Here is an 8,962-nt window from a genome sequence, read left to right on the forward strand (position 1 = left end):
TAATTTGGGCGGGTTTAATTTTTAATCAAGCTCCGACGGGAGAGGCGCACAGCTATGGTGCTATTACTTTAGCTTAATTCAGCCGCTTCAGCCAGCTCCAGTCAGCCAATGTAGCACCAGCGCAGTAGGCATCGACAAAGGTCGAAAGGCTATAAACCTGATTATAGTGTTCTAGAATTGGGAAGTGTGCCGTCTTCGGCGCGCGGCAATGGGAGCGACGTGGTCGCCGGAGCGATGAAAAGCGTAGGTGGCGCTGTCAGCCGTAGGAGCGCATCACAAGCGCGCGCGCCGCAGAGGAAACGCTTGGGGCGTCTGCTTCTGCGGCTCGTTTCCTGCGTGAATTTTGTTGCATCGCGTTGCTTCTCTGGCTGTTGTACTATGGCGCGTTCTTGAGCGAAGAGCGATGATTGGTCAAGCAGGAAAATACATGTTTGCAGAGAGCACAGTAACATTTCCGTCCGTCTCGTATGACTTTCGCCCCCCCCCCCCCCTCTTTTACTGAATGCTCTTTTCCTTCCTTTCGTGCTTTCTTCTTGCTCATTGCGCGCTCTTTCTGCTGCCTTCCCTATTCGAACCCTTCCCTTCTCGAAATACACACAAAGCATGGTTGATTCAAAGCATGGTTTCCTAAGCAACAGCACAACGGAAGGCCTTCGGGTAACTTGCAGTCCACAGTCGACCTCGTTGACTACTTATCTGCAAAATGCGGTTTTACATACATTATCACATCGAGACTAAGCCAAGACAAACAAGAAAACCTCTTCAGCATCGTGAGGCAATTTAATGGCTTGAACAATCATCCCACGCCGGCTCAATTTTTAGTGACAGCTCCCAGTAAACACCAACTCATCTATGAGACGGCTATAAACTGTCTTGCCAAGACAAGCAAGATGCCCGATAGATGTCTCAGTAGACCTCTGAGATGGCTACTAAACGTATATAGTATGTCTTGACAAGATATACAAGACATTGCCAGATGTCTTGATATTTCTTGTAGTGATCTTGTAGCTCAGCTAATGCACCCACTTTTTTAGGCTACAAGACGTCTTGCAAGATATCTCCTAGAAATCTGGAAGACAAATAACTTACTAAACGTAAGTCAGTCTAGCAGATAGCTATAAGGCATCTTGCCCAATACAAACAAGTCACCTTATAGACATCTGAAGTGGCACCGAAGACAGCCGACAGACATTTAAAAGATGCTTTGACAAGATATGAAAGATGTTTTTATATGTCTTGGTACTTCTTGTAGCTGCCTTCTAGCTCAGCTAATGCACCCACTTTTTTAAGCTGCAAGACGTCTTGCAAGTCATCATCTAGAGATCATTAAAATAGATTCTGAATGTCTAAAATGAGCTCTAGAATCGCCTGCAATGCTCTAAATTATTTATTCCCAGCTATTTCTCGCAAAACAGTCTGAAATGCTTATGTATTTGCAGAGGTTTTCAACACCACTGCCAGACAAAAAATAAAGTCTCATCAGATGCTACAACTAAAGCTGCATTGCCGTCACACACCCACAGTGCTCTTTCACACATTCAGTTATGACGCAAGCTAAACTGATGTACAATTGTAAATCATTAATTCTCAGCACTACAACTGTTTTCTAGTAATGAGAACTGTATGTTTTTATTACAAAGCGTGCCACATTTCACTGTTAATGGCCATCAGGTGCTCTTTAGAAAGTTTGGTAGTAACTGCACCCAATGCTAGAAAATGAGATGAGTAAACTACAGAACTCTTTAATTTCCTCAACATTATACATTGCAAATAGGCAACTTAAACAATCTCATGCATGTTAAAAACAAGGAAAGCCACAAGCAACAGTATGGAAATGAAAAAATGTGGTTCTCTGAAGCCTAATATTGTACCAAGGAAGAAAACACCAGAAAGAGCCAACTCATGAACACATGACATGTAAAGAATGATGCACATTGTCATTCATTCTCACAGTCATTAAAACTGCAAACAGCAAGTGAGAACTGTACACATTCTTTGTTACAAAACATGCCACACTGTATGGTGGACAGCCATGGTTGGGTGCTCTTTGGGAGTTTCGGCAATAACTACAAAAGGTGCTAGGAAACAAAATGTGTAAATCATATATTTGATTTTTTTTCAACAATGTGCTACGAAGTTACAAGCACAGAAACTAGACACTACAAGTGGTATGAAAATGACAAAATAATAATGCAGTTCTCTCCAAGCTTAAAATGATCTGTTTACAAAAGAATGACAACATCCATACTCCAAACAAGAACAGGAAATGACTAGAAATAAACAGGGCTAGGTATGCAAAAGTGTACAAAACTGGTTGAGTGGTTGAACGAACTATCTGCATAATGTTTGTACAAAATAAAACAAAGCAACAAATTCGAATGAAAAAGCTTCAGTATACAGAAAAAGGCGCTTTCACAAAGGACCATCATCACGTGTTGCATTTCATACTATATGTGCATGCATGTCACCAACTGAATGCTGGTCATACATACATCTTGTAGAAACTGCACAAACCCTTGAGCAATAGGCACGACATCAAATCCATTAAAATATCTACACTGCAAAAAAAAAGAAGCCAAGACTGCTTCACTGCTGCTGTTCCTGTTAGCATGACTAGAATGCACTGAAAAAAAAATGCAATGGCTGCATGCCTGTCATAGTTACATTCTACTATCATAACTAAAAAGTACTAAGAAAAAAGGTAGCAGGTAAGGGTCATACATCACTCTACAAGAAACACTAGAAGGCACCATAAGGAAAAAAAAAGGAAGCAGCAAAAGGTTCGCATCCCTGTCATTGTACATACCAACCACTATATTCCATATCAAAAGCTGTTTGCAGCACTACAAAAGATAAGGGCAGCATGAACCAGCCATGATGGCACCAACTGCCCTTACCTTTTGTAGTGCAGCAAACAGCTTGCGAGGAGTACAGAAGGCACAGCAAAAAAAAAAAGAGAATAAAATTCAGTGTTGCACACGGTGCTGCTCTTTACATTCTGCTGGTATAAAAAGAAGGAAGTTAACTGCTGAGATAGTTGGTTTTCAGAAATAAAAAAGGTATTTAGCATAACACAGACACACACAAGAAAGAAGACACCACGTGTACTTACTACAACTGTTTATTTAGGGGAAAGCAGTCGATGCATAGCTTTCACTGCTGATGTGCACATGTACAAGGAAACAGGAAAACAGCACCAATCTTATCAAAGCAGGTATGAGAAACATCTGTTCAGCCTCAAAGAAAAGCTGGAGTGTCACTGACACAGCTCAAACCTGTTTAATGTATAGATGGTATCCTCTGCTCCCTGAAAGCTTGCTCAGCTATGCCATCACATAAGCTACGAAAGCAAACAGGTCGGCTGTCAGAAGAGACATGGCCAGCATTTCGTAAAGTGCACCACCATCTATAAAATTCTACTGTCATGTAGAAAAATCTTATTTTGCACAAGCAGGATTCTGCGTCAATGGCCAACTTAGGGAACATGCAAAAGACATTAACAATGAAGGTGAGCGACTTCTCTTGCACCGTAGGGTTTGCACCAATTGTGAAAACTGTGGGTAACGGCTCATGAAACACTAGAAGCCCTTCATATAAAAAAGCAGGTTACAGCTGTGTCAGCAGCAAACTGGTTTTTCTTATGAGACTGAAGAAAAATTTCTCACGCATAGTTTGACAAAATGGTGCTGTTTCCATGTTGCCTTGTACCCGTGCGCATCACCTGAGTAGGCTGTGTATATCGGCTGCTTTCCAGTTGTAAGTGCTGATGGTGTCCTCTGTCTTGTGTGCGACTGTGTTACGCTAAATAGCCTGTTATTATGCATGGAGAAAAGGCATTAAAAAAAAACAAGGTCTGAATACCACTGCCAACATTCTGGCATGAAAGCATCGTAAAATGAGGGAGCTGGCATGGGTTGTGCATCTGTTATTCTGTACAACCCTAGAGGGCAGAGAAAATTGAAAAAAAAGAAAAGAAAACTTCTGGCGCTATCAGATGCACTGCAGTCAGTTACAAATTAAGAATGAAGGGGCGAATATCCCTAAAAGGAGGCTTTTCTGCCAATCAGATCGTTCTCAACACTGGTACCACTTCAGCCCTTGTCCACAGCTAACTAGGTTGGGCAGCTTTTTCTTTATCGGTACTGAACACCAGCTGCACTGCCTCTTTTTGTCACCTACTGCCATGAAAGGGAGAATTCCTTTGTGGCTCAATTGATTGGGAGGCTCCTCTCTGTCAATTGTTGGAGGCCTACCTTTGCAAAATTACAGCTTCAAACTTGAGTTGTAAATGAGCACAGAAGGTGCCTTGATCCCAGCTGCTTGCTATTGTGGCACTGTTCATGGTGGCTGTGCAGCGCCTTTAGATGTGGACTTGGTCTTTGTCACAAGGCAAACACCAACCACTCTTTTGTGACGTCGGCAAAACTAAGTTTCATTGGTGTTGATAGCTTTCCATGTCACACCTGCCAGGATTAAAATCAAAAGCACGATTTAGATATATGAGCTCCCAAACAGAAGGAAAAAGTCCCACTGTTGGCAACTCTAAGTTTTTGGCACAGTCAAACCGTACCTGTGTATTCAGTCAGTAGCCCGCGACTGCCCAGTGAGATGTCAGTCCTGTGGCCCTCATTGCTAAGTTGTGTTTGCAGCACAGACAGGAAAAGGATAGTTGCTAGGCAGCCGTGGAGGTGGTGGCAACCTGCAAGGTGTTCCAATGCTTTAAAGATTTCTTGTGAAGTTTAATAAAGCAAATCACTGACTACAAAACATAGGATAAGAATTTAACCTCAAAATATGTCACATAAGGTTGAGAGTACTGAGTACACAATAGAAATATGTTTAACCACGACACGCACTAGCAGCACAAAATAGTGCTGAGTATAATATATGTATATTAATAACTCCTTGATGACCTCGAAGGCTAAAACATTTTCTTGTCTTCACCAACAGACACACCTTAAGAGAACCACCATTTTCCTGATTTATACATTTCTTTTTTTTATTGAGAGTCACTTTCTATGCTGGGTAAGGTTCCTGCCTCTGAGTTTACTAAGTATTTCATTCGACATATGTAGAGAAGAAATAAATCTATGTATCATGTATCTATGTATGGATGCATTACCTATGAGCTGTTGGGTGTTTTATTTACATGAAAATTCGCGCAGACACAAAATAACAAGAGCACCAAACACAGACACAACAGCACAATGTGAAAAAGAGCATTAAATTCTAAATTCTAAAGTTAATTCTAAGTTAAATAATTCTAAAGTTAAAGCTCAGCTACTTTGGTCATCTGATGAGAAGAGAGGAGCCGCTGGAGAAAGATTTGATGCTGGAAAAGGTTGAGGGTCGCCGGAGAAGGGGTAGGCAGCGAACGCTATGGTTAGATGGCATCCTCGAGGCACTGCAGATGAAGTTATGTGATGTTAGGAAGATAGTGAGAGACCGGAAAGCGTGGCGTGACATGGTCCATAGGGTCACGAAGAGTCGGACAAGACTGAACGACTTAACTGAACTGAAATTAAATGAAGGTATTTCACCTTTGATGCCAAACACCTGCGCTTCGGGAGGAGTCCATATGCTATCAAAAGGTTTGCGTGGAGTCACAGCTTTGTTGTTGAGGGCAGCCTGAAGGCATACACTGAACCCATTTATAACATGGCTACATTCTATACGCCTTACAAGTAAGTTATGATTCAGTACTCTCTTTTCTTTTCCCAGTTCTGGATAGGAAGAGTCTGTTGGCCCTGAAGCAAGAAAACAAATGAAATTGATATGTTTTTGTGTATTATAATAGGCTTTTCGTTATATGAGGTCCGTCCGAAAGATTTGCTTTCGATTTCTTTCTGTACCAATTCAACTGAAGCTTAATTTCTTAAAACATTTCCGCCAATAAAAAAAAACAAAAAAACCTGAGGACCAAAGCAAATAGAGCACCAGCACATCACACAGCATGCAGTTCAGGAACTTAAAAAGAACTAAATTGTGCTTTCTGACTATATGAAAATGTAAAATCACTTAATCACGGCAATGTAATGGCTGACTGTAAACGTTTTATGAACTATTAAAATTAAATCACTGCAGAATGTTTGTACGCCGTTCCTATCTCGCTATGTGTTTCAACTTGTGCCTGTGAACAGGCCGAGAGTATTTTGCTAGCAGTTGGGAGAGTCGCTGTGGCCAGAATGCACCTTACCCTCCCCTCTAAGGCGGCTTATTGAGATCGTTCTCTTTCTTTTTCGCAACCGCGGCATAACTTAGCGCGTATAGAGCTCTGTAGGCTGAGAAACAACGCACGGCTTCCACTCGACGGTGCGTATTTTCTGCATCTTGCTGCAGAGTGAAGGCCACACTAAGCATGCAGACTTTCGTGCTCAGTTGTGTTTCCTGGGAAAGCGTTAGAACCAGCGGCAATCAACGAAAGACGTCGGATCGCCAAGCTCATTTTGAAGAATAACATCGCGAGGTTCCGCCGCCAATGGCAGTTCACGAAACGCGGCGAGTGGAATTACAAGCGAAAAACCTTCCTGCATGCACAAAACTGTAGATGCGCCATAAAACACCGCCTTTCGTACTGACTAAACGGTCCGCGCGCGCTATCTTGCTCGCCCATACAGCCTGCGCCGGCGGATGCAAACAACGGTCCTTGCAGCATTTTTATCGGAAAAAGAAAACACTCAGTCACTTTACTGCTCCATTAAGTGATTCATTTAGAAGAAACAATTTCTTACTCACCAAGCGAAGCTTGCCTTGCAGCCAGAAGTAGCAGCCGGTGTGCGGGATACATTTTCAACGCAGTCACAAACCAACGGTCTAACGTGCAGACACGGACTAGACACGACGAAAATTTGAAATGGCCAGCCGCTGAGCAGCGCATTGATACAATAACTTTAAAAACAATAGAAATCTGAAATATATTTCATAAAACAAGCTATACAAGTAAAATGTAACTGTTGCTTATGACGTATTTGTTTCAAAACGGTGAATACAACCTGCGTCTTGCGTAATTATTTTGGCGCACTATTTTCTATCTCGCTGTAAAGAGGAGGGGTGCGAAAAGGCCACGGCGCGCGAAGTTTGGGAATGGCGGATCGTGCATAGCTGGCGTTCCGTATTAACATCGGCGCAGCAAATCTTTCCTCTGTGCGAACTACTGGCTTTTATCTCACACGGATACATCGCTAGCTTACTTTGTCGTTGTGAACACTCGGAGTTTGGAGTCTTCCGGCGGACTGGACTGCGCCCAGTAAGGTCGAACACAGTACGCGTGTGGCTATCGGCTGCAGAAATGAAGGTGTCAGCGGCTTTTGTACATTATGTTCAGATACCCATCGCCTAAACAGCATTTCTTGGTGCCATATTGGTCCTGCATGCTGGAAACAGCCCAAATTGCATGCTTAATTCAAAAGCGCAGGCACTTTGGATACAGTATTTTGCAAGCTGAAAAATTGCTAGAACAAACCTTCGACAATTTATACTTAGAGTATGCAGAACAGTGTTGTCCAGTTAAATTGTGTACATATTGCACTATAGGCGCATATGTGACCCTGAAACGTCTTGTTAGGAAGTATGGTAGACATCTGAAGCAGAACTCTAGAAGACATCTGGCGTTAGCCGGCTAATAACTGTCTTGCGTAGCTGAAGACATAAAAATTCTTCACTAGACAGATTCCAGACATCTTGCCGATGATGTCTTCTAGACTAGCACCAAGCAACGTCTTGTAGATGTCTTTGATAGCTCAAGATATATGTGACCAATATAGACATATCAAGACAGCTACAGGATATTCTGTGCTCAGTGGGAGTTAATGCCCTGGCATTTTACAACTTACTGAAGCCCCCAAAGACAGGAAATTGTAATGCTGAAATTGTAAATGCCTTACTTGGAATTAGCCGTACAAGCGAGAGACCTACTCAGCTTCTTTCAAATCCTATTGGTGAGCTTGACCGTTTGGTTGACGAGAGAAGGCTCGAGGACGTCGAAGCTACTTTGAATTCCCTTCCTTCAGATGACCACAAATACGTCACATAGGCACAGTTCTAGCCGTCTCATAGCTTATATTGCAGGATATGTCGCTAAAAAGTTCATGAAGAAGTCAAAATCTCCGCTTATCTTATTTCAAGTAAATCGTACGCGGCACAAAAAGAAGAAAATCAATTTATCTCAAACTTCGACCACGGAGGTCTTCTCTATCTGTCCTCGGAGCTTGCAAAGCTCGTGCACACGCTGGAAGAGTCTTTCACGGTTTTTTTTTTTTTTTTTTTTAGTTCAAGAAAGATTAACGCAAATAGCATGTGTAAATTTGCTTTCTTTTTGCAAGGCGCAGAGGTTTCCAAGTTTGGTTGCCCTACTCATGACAAAGAAATGACACTTAACATAGTGAAGTTCTACGTCCTCATGCGATTGCGTTTTTATGCCAAGTCGCTAAACCAAGAGCAGACCTCTAAAGCAGAGCAGGTAAAGCATCTAAATCAGAGGAGGTGCAAGTACTCGTGTTTGAGGATTTTAACCATATTCTGCCTTTCTCTTGTGTGTTTTCAAATTTAGCAGCCTAATTTATTCACGGCCTAGTACAGTTCATAATATTCTCATATAGTTCTGTACAGTTTTATACGTTTGTACCATATTCTTGCACTAAGTCGCGATTTTTTTTTTTTCACGTCGTCCATTATGTGGTTTAGTTCATTGCTATGTGCTCTCATTCATTCATTTCGCTTTGAGTAGAACTGCCAGTTCATATGTATTCGCCCACATTTAAATAAAGTCATCAGTAAGCGCTGGCATAATTTCTGAATTCAAGCAATCTTCGCATACCTCTATTTACATGTGGCGCAAAAAGTACGCTAGCCTAGCCTAAAACACCATTCACTGCGTTTTCAGTACGTGCGAGCGTCGATGGAAGACTTCAGTCTAGCCCGCATAAACCGGTGCATCCAATATTAAAAAATTACATGTTCATAC

At 42.0% G+C, this 8,962-nt stretch overlaps 1 long non-coding RNA gene across 1 annotated transcript; it reads right to left on the bottom strand.

The window, feature by feature from the left end:
- Positions 1-2,086: 2,086 nt before the first annotated feature.
- LOC146176668 (uncharacterized) lies at positions 2,087-6,825 on the bottom strand. The gene is made up of 3 exons (XR_014701548.1): positions 6,736-6,825; positions 4,571-4,699; positions 2,087-4,463 (listed from the first exon to the last, which is right to left on the bottom strand). It is a non-coding gene; the product is annotated as an uncharacterized LOC146176668 (long non-coding RNA).
- Positions 6,826-8,962: the final 2,137 nt, after the last annotated feature.

The sequence above is a fragment of the Amblyomma maculatum genome, chromosome 10, assembly GCF_055883805.1.
Source record: "Amblyomma maculatum isolate TAMU_Amacu chromosome 10, ASM5588380v1, whole genome shotgun sequence".
Classification (NCBI taxonomy): Eukaryota; Metazoa; Arthropoda; class Arachnida; order Ixodida; family Ixodidae; genus Amblyomma; species Amblyomma maculatum.